Below are 9,277 nucleotides of genomic sequence, written 5' to 3' on the forward strand. Positions count from 1 at the left end.
CAGTCCAATACTTATTTGTAAAATCAAATAACTTTTATTACATCAAAAAGGCATATAAATATACATGTAAATTCCGTATATCAAAATCAACAAGGATATTTATAGAGTGGGGTGGGTATACAAAAAGTATATCTGGGTCTTAGTCTAACATATAGAGGTGGGGGAGCAATCAAGATTAGTAAATTCCACCATTACTTCAAGTGCTATTACATCAGTACAGGGCACAAAGTACCATTAGTCTGCCTTTTGCTGTGGGATCCAATCAATACCAACAGAAATAAAGAACATCCTGCACCTTTATCAATTAGTCATATACAAAATAGCTCTTACCCATAGTACCTCCCTAAGACACCAAGACACGCAGTCTGTGCTGCCTTTTCACACTATGCCCTCATAATGCCCACCACGTTGTCCGTTCCAAACTGTAACCCCTCCTCACACTGTCCCCCTACAGGGTGTGATGGTCACCACAGCCGCCCATACAATATGTTTGGCATTATGGTAGCTGGGAAAGTCCAATTGACAATTTGTGGGGTGTGGGTTGCCAGAAGCACAAGCTGGCCACAGTGTATGGGGGCACTACAATATATGGAGGCTTTACACTGTATGGGTGCACAATGTATGGGCACTAAACTGGCACATTTGCAGTTTTCCAGAAAAAAACCCTCTAGTGGATGTCACCAAATAGTCACTGCAACCATGCATGAATTCATTGAAAGGTGCAGTTTCTAAAATAGGGTCATTCTGAAGTTTTTCTGCTGTTCTGGCACCTTAAGGGCTCTGCAAACTATTTTAGCAAAATCTGTGCTCCAGAGCCAAATAGCGCTCCTTCCTTCTCAGCCCTGACGTGTGACGAAAAAGTAGTTTCTGAAGATAAATTGTGCATCACTGCATTTGAGAGAAATATGCGCAATAAATTGTGGGGTACAGTTTCACCTATTAACCGTTGTGTAACTGATACATTTGCAGCAAATAAAAACAAAATTTTTACCACTAAAAAGTTATATTTCAATATCCTAATATTGTACAATTCTGTTAGGCACCTGTGAATTCAAAATACTCACCAAACCCCAACATGAAATCCTTAAGTAGTGAAGTTTCCAATGTGGGGTCACTTGTGAGGGTTCATGCTGATCTAGCATCTCAGGGGCTAAGCGTATGGAGCCCACAATTTATTAAAATTGAATCTGCATTCTAAAAGCCAAGTAGCGCTTATTCCCATCTGATCCTTGCCATGTGCTCAAGCAGCAGTAAACAACCACATATGGGGTAATGCCATGTTTGGCAAAAATTGCATAACAAATTATGGGGTCCATTTTCTCCTATTAGCCTATTACTAGTGGAAATTATAAATTTGGTGCAAAGACAGTATTTTAGTAGAAAAAATGTAATTTTTTTCACAACTAAATGTTATAAAGTTTTGCGGTTAAAGTCAAAGGTACTCAGTACACCACTAAATGAACTCCTTAAAGGGTCTAGTTTCCTAAACCTGGTCATTTGTGGGTCTTCCTGCTGTGTTGGTACCTCAGGGGCTCTTCAAATGAGACATGGTGTCTGCAACCTATTCCAGCCTAATTTGCATTCCAAATACCAAATGACACTTCTTCCCTTCCGAGCCCTGCCGTTTGTCCAAACAGAACTTTTTGTCTACTTGTGGGGTATCGCTGCGCTCAAAATAAAGTGGGTAACAAACTGTAGGGTTGGGGTTAAAGCAACATTTGGAAAAAACAGAACACTTTTAATCTATCAAATTCTGTGACGTACATTTTTTTGAAATGCTCACTATATCCCTGGATAAAATTCTTGAGACGTGCAGTTCCTAAAATAGGGTCACTTTTTGGGGGATACTGCTGTTTATGCACCTTAGGGATTCTGCAAATGCGACATGGTGCCCGCAATCTATTTAATCCAAATTTCTGTTCCAAAATTCAAATATTGCTCCTTCCCTTTCGAGCCCTGCCGTTTGAATCATAAAAACGATACTACATTTCTAATTGGACATTATTATTACACCTACTACATATTGGGATAGGATCTTGGAGATGGGAATACCCCTTTCAGTTGCTTTGTTTAGGGGCACTCTGTCACGATCCATTTTTGGAATGCATTGATGAAGTGAGCTGGGACAGCTCAGGAAACGCGTAGGCACCAATAAAGTTCCTTGAATTATACCTACAGCAGCGCAGTGTATCATTGCACCTTAAAGCCATCTTCATTCACAAGTCTTTGGACCCTGTGCAGACTGCAGCAGCTGTTTCATGCGTTTGTAGGTGTTGTGACCAAAGCTTCACAACCCTATCAGGTGAGTCTCCATTGCAATTGTGTTTTAAAGATATCACACAGTGGATGCGCCCTGTTTTGTTTCTTTTATTTTTGGATCTATGGCAGATCTGGATTCTCACATATAAACTTTTTTCCTTTCTGGCCATCGGGGGTTAATGTCTATTTTTCCCCCCGGTGGCTGCTGGTGTAATTACATTGCCGCTGGTGAGTTTGCTGATGCAGGTGGTGACCATTCCCACCTTCCTTTAAAATGTCACCTGATGCATCAGCTGACTGTTGGTAATACAGGTCCTTTTGGATACCAACCGTGCTGAAGACAGGAGGTTGCTGGTGCAGTGGTGCTTCAGGTGAATGCTGGTATCTGGTGCCTTACTCTGCTATGCGATGCATTGCAGCAGAGAAAGCTAAGTGTGGTTTTTGTTACCCTGCTCCTTTTTGCTGTCTGTCTATCCTTACCTTGTGTTGTATTAGAGCAGCGGTGGGACCAGTGTCTTCACTTGCCAATTCCCTACTTAGGGATAGGTGCAGGGCAAGTGAGGGCTAAGGTATTCTGCTTGGCGACAGGTTGAAAGAACCTGTATAGGGACGCTAGTAAGAGCAGGGCACATCCTCAGGAGAGTGTAGGAGGTGTCAATTTCCCCATTCTCTATCGCAGGGCCCACCGTTGTAATTGTGTCCCCGGTGTTCCCTTGTTTATTTTACCGTTTAGTGACTGACCGATTGTTGGGTCGTGTCACACAGGGCCAGTCACTTCGTGACACACTCTCACAGGTATTATTTGAGTGTGTTATTATTATTACTACATTATTTTAAATTGTTAAAATTAACAAGCGCAACACCGGAAAAGGAATATTCAGTACATATATACAGCATACACACACAACACTGTACAGGGACATGAGGAAGTGCAGTTATATGTACAAAATGCTGTGGTATAATAGTATATATAAATTGTTAGATCCTGGATAGATACAGGATGATTTTTGTCCTGTCAATCAATCAAGTGTACACTACATTGAAATAAATATTCCTGCACTGCTCTCATGGTACACCAGTAGAATTAAACCTTTTGTGTGAAGATAGTGGTACAGGATTGTTGTAATAAAAAACCAAGTGATCTTCATTTTATTCTTCATAAGTCCTTACTCATTAGATATTGAAGCAAATGTGTGGTATTACAGTCATGACTGAAAGTGTTGGCACCCTTGAAATTGTTCCAGAAAATGAAATTTCTTCCAGAAAATTACTGCAATTTCAGGTTTTGCTCGTACACATGTTTATTTCCTGTGTACTGGAACAACACAAAAATAAACAGAGAAAAAATCCAAATTGGACATAATTTCACACAAAATCCCGTAAATGGGAAAGAAAGAATTGTTGGCACACAACTTAATATTTGGTTGCACACCCTTTGGAATGAATGACTACAATCAATGGCTTCCTATAACCGTTAACAAACTTCTTACATTTCTCAACTGGAATTTTAGACCACTCTTTTTTCACAAACTGTTCCAGGTCTCTCATATTTGAAGGATGCCTTCTCCCAACAAAACCAATCACCATGAGGAAACATCCTGACCAACACAAGTTAGATGACAAATGCACTAGCAGGATGCAGCTGGCCTCCATTATAAGCTGGGGCAGCACAGGTGCAAACTACTGATAATAGCAGCCACTCATAGACTTACTTTTTTGATTTTTTTATGTTCAAGTATTTAGAATAGGACTCGCAAGCATGAGGACCCTTGATGTTGGGTTGCGAGCATCTTTATTTTGGCCAAAATATCAATGTAATTACCATATGCAGTATTATCTTTCATCTTTTTTGCACTATTTACCTTTTTTGCAGGATGCGGACGGGCTTCTTTTTGATGTCTGGTATACTGGGGCGCTATTCCTAATGTGTTGCATTTTTTTGGTGCTGGGCAGACTGCCTAATTTTGGGCATCATCAATTGGCTGCAAACCAGACACCTTGCATCATGCATATCTATGTGAATGGCGTCCTATGCAAGTCCTATTAGTGTGCATGGTTTGCTACTAGACAGCCACCCCTCCATAATTTGTTATTTCTGTGAGTGGCTGCCAGAGGCGTATCTAGGCTTTCTGGCACCCGGGGCAAGAATTCGGTTCGGCTCCAAATACCCCCACATATTAACCCCCATCCCCATTCATTAACCCACACACACATTAACCCCCATCCCCACTCATTAACGCCCCCACACATTAATCCCCATCCCCATTCATTAACCCCCGGCACACATTAATCCCCATCCCCATTCATTAACCCCCGCACACATTAACCCAATCCCCACTCATTAACCCCATCACATTAAATAACCCCCATCTCCTCTCCAAATCCCCCCACACATTAACCCCATGGCATCCCCACTCATTAAACCCCCATCCCCACTCTAAATACCCCCACACATTAACCGCCATCCCCTCAACAAAATCCCCCCATCTCCACTCATTAACTCCCCCTCATCTCCCATCTTCGGTGGTTCTTCAGCTCCACACAGTGGAGCACACTTACCACCAGCGTTTGCTTTGGGCGCCGGGGAGTGACGTCAGCAGCGTGATCACATGACCTGATCACGATGCTGACGTCGCTCTGGCCCGGCGGTCAGAGCTTCAATTGTACAGGCGTCTGTATAGACGCCAGTACAATTGCTCCCTGGGAGCCGGCACGCGCTCCTTCTCTGCGCCGGCTGTCAGCTTGACAGCTGACACAGAGAACCGCCGACTCTCAGGCGGGGGGCGGCAGAATGCAGCCGCCAGGGAGGACACTGCGGACCGCTGCATTAGGCGGCCCGACTGCGCCCCCCTGCTGGCTGCGCCCGGGGCAACTGCCCCGGCTGCCCCCCCCTAGACACGCCACTGGTGGCTGCTATTATCAGTAGTTTGCACCTGGATTTTTTTCACGTACATTTTGGCAAACTGCAGACTAACTTTTCATGTCCTCCTGCCATAGAGTTACATTTCATTCAAATGTTGATGAACAGATCACACTGACACTGATGCACCCTGCGCCTGCAGGACAGCTTGAATTTCTTTGGAACTTGATTTGGGCTGCTTACTCACCATCCGGACTATCCCCCATTGCCACCTTTCATCAATTTTTCTTTGCCGTCCACATTCAGCAAGATTAGCTACAGTGCATGGTACAGTCATATGTAAAAGTTTGGGCACCCCTATTAATGTTAACCTTTTTTCTTTATAACAATTTTGGTTTTTGCAACAGCTATTTCAGTTTTATATATCTAATAACTGATGGACTCAGTTATATTTCTGGATTCAAATGAGGTTTATTGTACTAACAGAAAATGTGCAATCTGCATTTAAACAAAATTTCACTGGTGCAAAAGTATGGGCACCCTTATCATTTTCTTGATTTGAACACTCCTAACTACTTTTTACTGACTTCCTGAAGCACTAAATTAGTTTTGTAACCTCATTGAGCTTTGAACTTCATAGCCAGGTGTATCAAATCATGAGAAAAGGTATTTAAAGTGGCCACTTGCAAGTAGTTCTCCTATTTGATTCTCCTATGAAGAGTGGCATCATGGGCTCCTCAAAACAACTCTCAAATGATCTGAAAACAAAGATTATTCAACATAGCTTTTCAGGGGAAGGATACAAAAAGTTGTCTCAGAGATTTAACCTGTCAGTTTCCACTGTGAGGAACATAGTAAGGAAATGGAAGAACACAGGTACAGTTCTTGTTAAGCCCAGAAGTGGCAGGCCAAGAAAAATATCAGAAAGGCAGAGAAGAAGAATGGTCAGAACAGTCAAGGACAATCCACAGACCACCTCCAAAGACCTGCAGCATCATCTTGCTGCAGATGGTGTCACTGTGCATCGGTCAACAATACAGCGCATGCATAACGCCTTTTTGTATGACCAAACAACTCAATCTTTGTTTCATCAGTCCACAGGACCTTCTTCCAATATGTAACTGGCTTGTCCAAATGTGCTTTTGCATACCTCATGCGACTCTGTTTGTGGCGTGCTTGCAGAAACGGCTTCTTTCACATCACTCTCCCATACAGCTTCTCCTTGTGCGAAGTGCGCTGTATTGTTGCCCGATGCACAGTGACACCATCTGCAGCAAGATGATGCTGCAGGTCTTTGGAGGTGGTCTGTGGATTGTCCTTGACTGTTCTCACCATTCTTCTTCTCTGCCTTTCTGATATTTTTCTTGGCCTGCCACTTCTGGGCTTAACAAGAACTGTACCTGTGTTCTTCCATTTCCTTACTATGTTCCTCACAGTGGAAACTGACAGGTTAAATCTCTGAGACAACTTTTTGTATCCTTCCCCTGAAAAGCTATGTTGAATAATCTTTGTTTTCAGATCATTTGAGAGTTGTTTTGAGGAGCCCATGATGCCACTCTTCATAGGAGAATCAAATAGGAGAACTACTTGCAAGTGGCCACTTTAAATACCTTTTCTCATGATTTGATACACCTGGCTATGAAGAGCAAAGCTTAATGAGGTCACAAAACCAATTTAGTGCTTCAGGAAGTCAGTAAAAAGTAGTTAGGAGTGTTCAAATCAAGAAAATGATAAGGGTGCCCATACTTTTGCACCGGTGAAATTTTGTTTAAATGCAGATTGCACATTTTCTGTTAGTACAATAAACCTCATTTGAATCCAGAAATATAACTGAGTCCATCAGTTATTAGATATATGAAACTGAAATACCTGTTGCAAAAACCAAAATTGTTATAAAGAAAAAAGGTTAACATTAGAGTTGAGCGACTTTTGGTTTTTTAGGGTCGCGTTTCGTTTCGTGAAACCCGACTTTTCCAAAAGTCGGGTCGAGCAAGATCGTCCGATTATAGGGAAAAGTCGGGGTCGTCCCGAAACACGAAACCCAATGTAAGTCAATGGGGAATAAAAGTCGGCAGTGAGAGGAGGACAGGAAACACACCTACAGTGCCCATTTGAATGCCAAAAGCATCAATTCTTCTTACTTAAGCTTGTCAACCTTAATTAACTTCATAATACAAGTTACGCACTGAAAAATGGGGGTTATTTGGCTAAATTTGTGGGGGGGGGAGGGATGGCTGCAGGTTTTCATGTGCCCTGGGCGAAAGCGCGCCCCTTTAACACATACCACAACTCATCATGCTCCGATACGGCAGAGAAATAGCGGTATAGTACAATGAAAAATACCTCACTTTTTACATCTCATGACGAGGCCCATCTATTTCTCCATACAAAATCATTGGTCCCATATAATGTTTGAAACAGTATATGATGAGCTCCACATAATGCTACAGTATATGTTGGTCCCCATGGATGAAGCTCCACTGTCTTATGGGCCCAAATAATGCTCCAAACATAATGGGCCCCATTTCTAATGCTCTAGTGTATAATGGGCCCTGTAAATGCTGCTCCAGTGTCTGATGTCCACCTTTGGAATGTTAAAGTGTATGGTGGGCCCCATCTATCATTCTCCAGAGTATAGTGCTCCCCAAAAATTGCTGTCCCAACATTGAAAACAATCAAATAAGTCTCCTCGCTAGGGAATCCCTGTACTTGTCTGGACAGGTGCTGTAGCTTGCTTAACAGCTCGCCAGCCGTTCTCACGCCCAGTATGGATTGCACGTGATTGCACAAAGGTTAGAAAGGGTACCGTATCCCTGGATAACATGTATGGATAGCGTACACATTCAAAATATATGTCTATACAGCATGAGGCAGGCTCAGACGGTGTTAGGCCCAGTATGGATTGCACGTCATTGCACAAAGGTTAGAAAGGGTACCGTATCCCTGGATAACATGTATGGATAGCGTACACATTCAAAATATATGTCTATACAGCATGAGGCAGGCTCAGACGGTGTTAGGCCCAGTATGGATTGCACGTCATTGCACAAAGGTTAGAAAGGGTACCGTATCCCCGGATAACATGTATGGATAGCGTACACATTCAAAATATATGTCTATACAGCATGAGGCAGGCTCAGACGGTGTTAGGCCCAGTAAGGATTGCACGTCATTGCACAAAGGTTAGAAGGGGTACCGTATCCCCGGATAACATGTATGGATAGCGTACACATTCAAAATATATGTCTATACAGCATGAGGCAGGCTCAGACGGTGTTAGGCCCAGTATGGATTGCACGTCATTGCACAAAGGTTAGAAGGGGTACCGTATCCCCGGATAACATGTATGGATAGCGTACACATTCAAAATATATGTCTATACAGCATGAGGCAGGCTCAGACGGTGTTAGGCCCAGTATGGATTGCACGTCATTGCACAAAGGTTAGAAAGGGTACCGTATCCCCGGATAACATGTATGGATAGCGTACACATTCAAAATATATGTCTATACAGCATGAGGCAGGCTCAGACGGTGTTAGGCCCAGTATGGATTGCACATCATTGCACAAAGGTTAGAAGGGGTACCGTATCCCCGGATAACATGTATGGATAGCGTACACATTCAAAATATATGTCTATACAGCATGAGGCAGGCTCAGACGGTGTTAGGCCCAGTATGGATTGCACGTCATTGCACAAAGGTTAGAAAGGGTACCATATCCCCGGATAACATGTATGGATAGCGTACACATTCAAAATATATGTCTATACAGCATGAGGCAGGCTCAGACGGTGTTAGGGCCAGTATGGATTGCACGTCATTGCACAAAGGTTAGAAGGGGTACCGTATCCCCGGATAACATGTATGGATAGCGTACACATTCAAAATATATGTCTATACAGCATGAGGCAGGCTCAGACGGTGTTAGGCCCAGTATGGATTGCACGTCATTGCACAAAGGTTAGAAAGGGTACCGTATCCCTGGATAACATGTATGGATAGCGTACACATTCAAAATATATGTCTCAGGAGGCAGGCTCAGACGGTGTCAGGCACAGTATGGATTTGACGGCCCAGATTACACAGCGGAGGAGCAGGGAGAGGTAAAGATTGCAAATGCTGGGGCCCTGGCCAAGCAAGGGGGGCCCACTCGTGG

The sequence above is a fragment of the Dendrobates tinctorius genome, unplaced genomic scaffold (assembly GCF_039654945.1).
Source record: "Dendrobates tinctorius isolate UK_male_01 unplaced genomic scaffold, ASM3965494v1 ptg000060l, whole genome shotgun sequence".
NCBI classification, from domain to species: domain Eukaryota; kingdom Metazoa; phylum Chordata; class Amphibia; order Anura; family Dendrobatidae; genus Dendrobates; species Dendrobates tinctorius.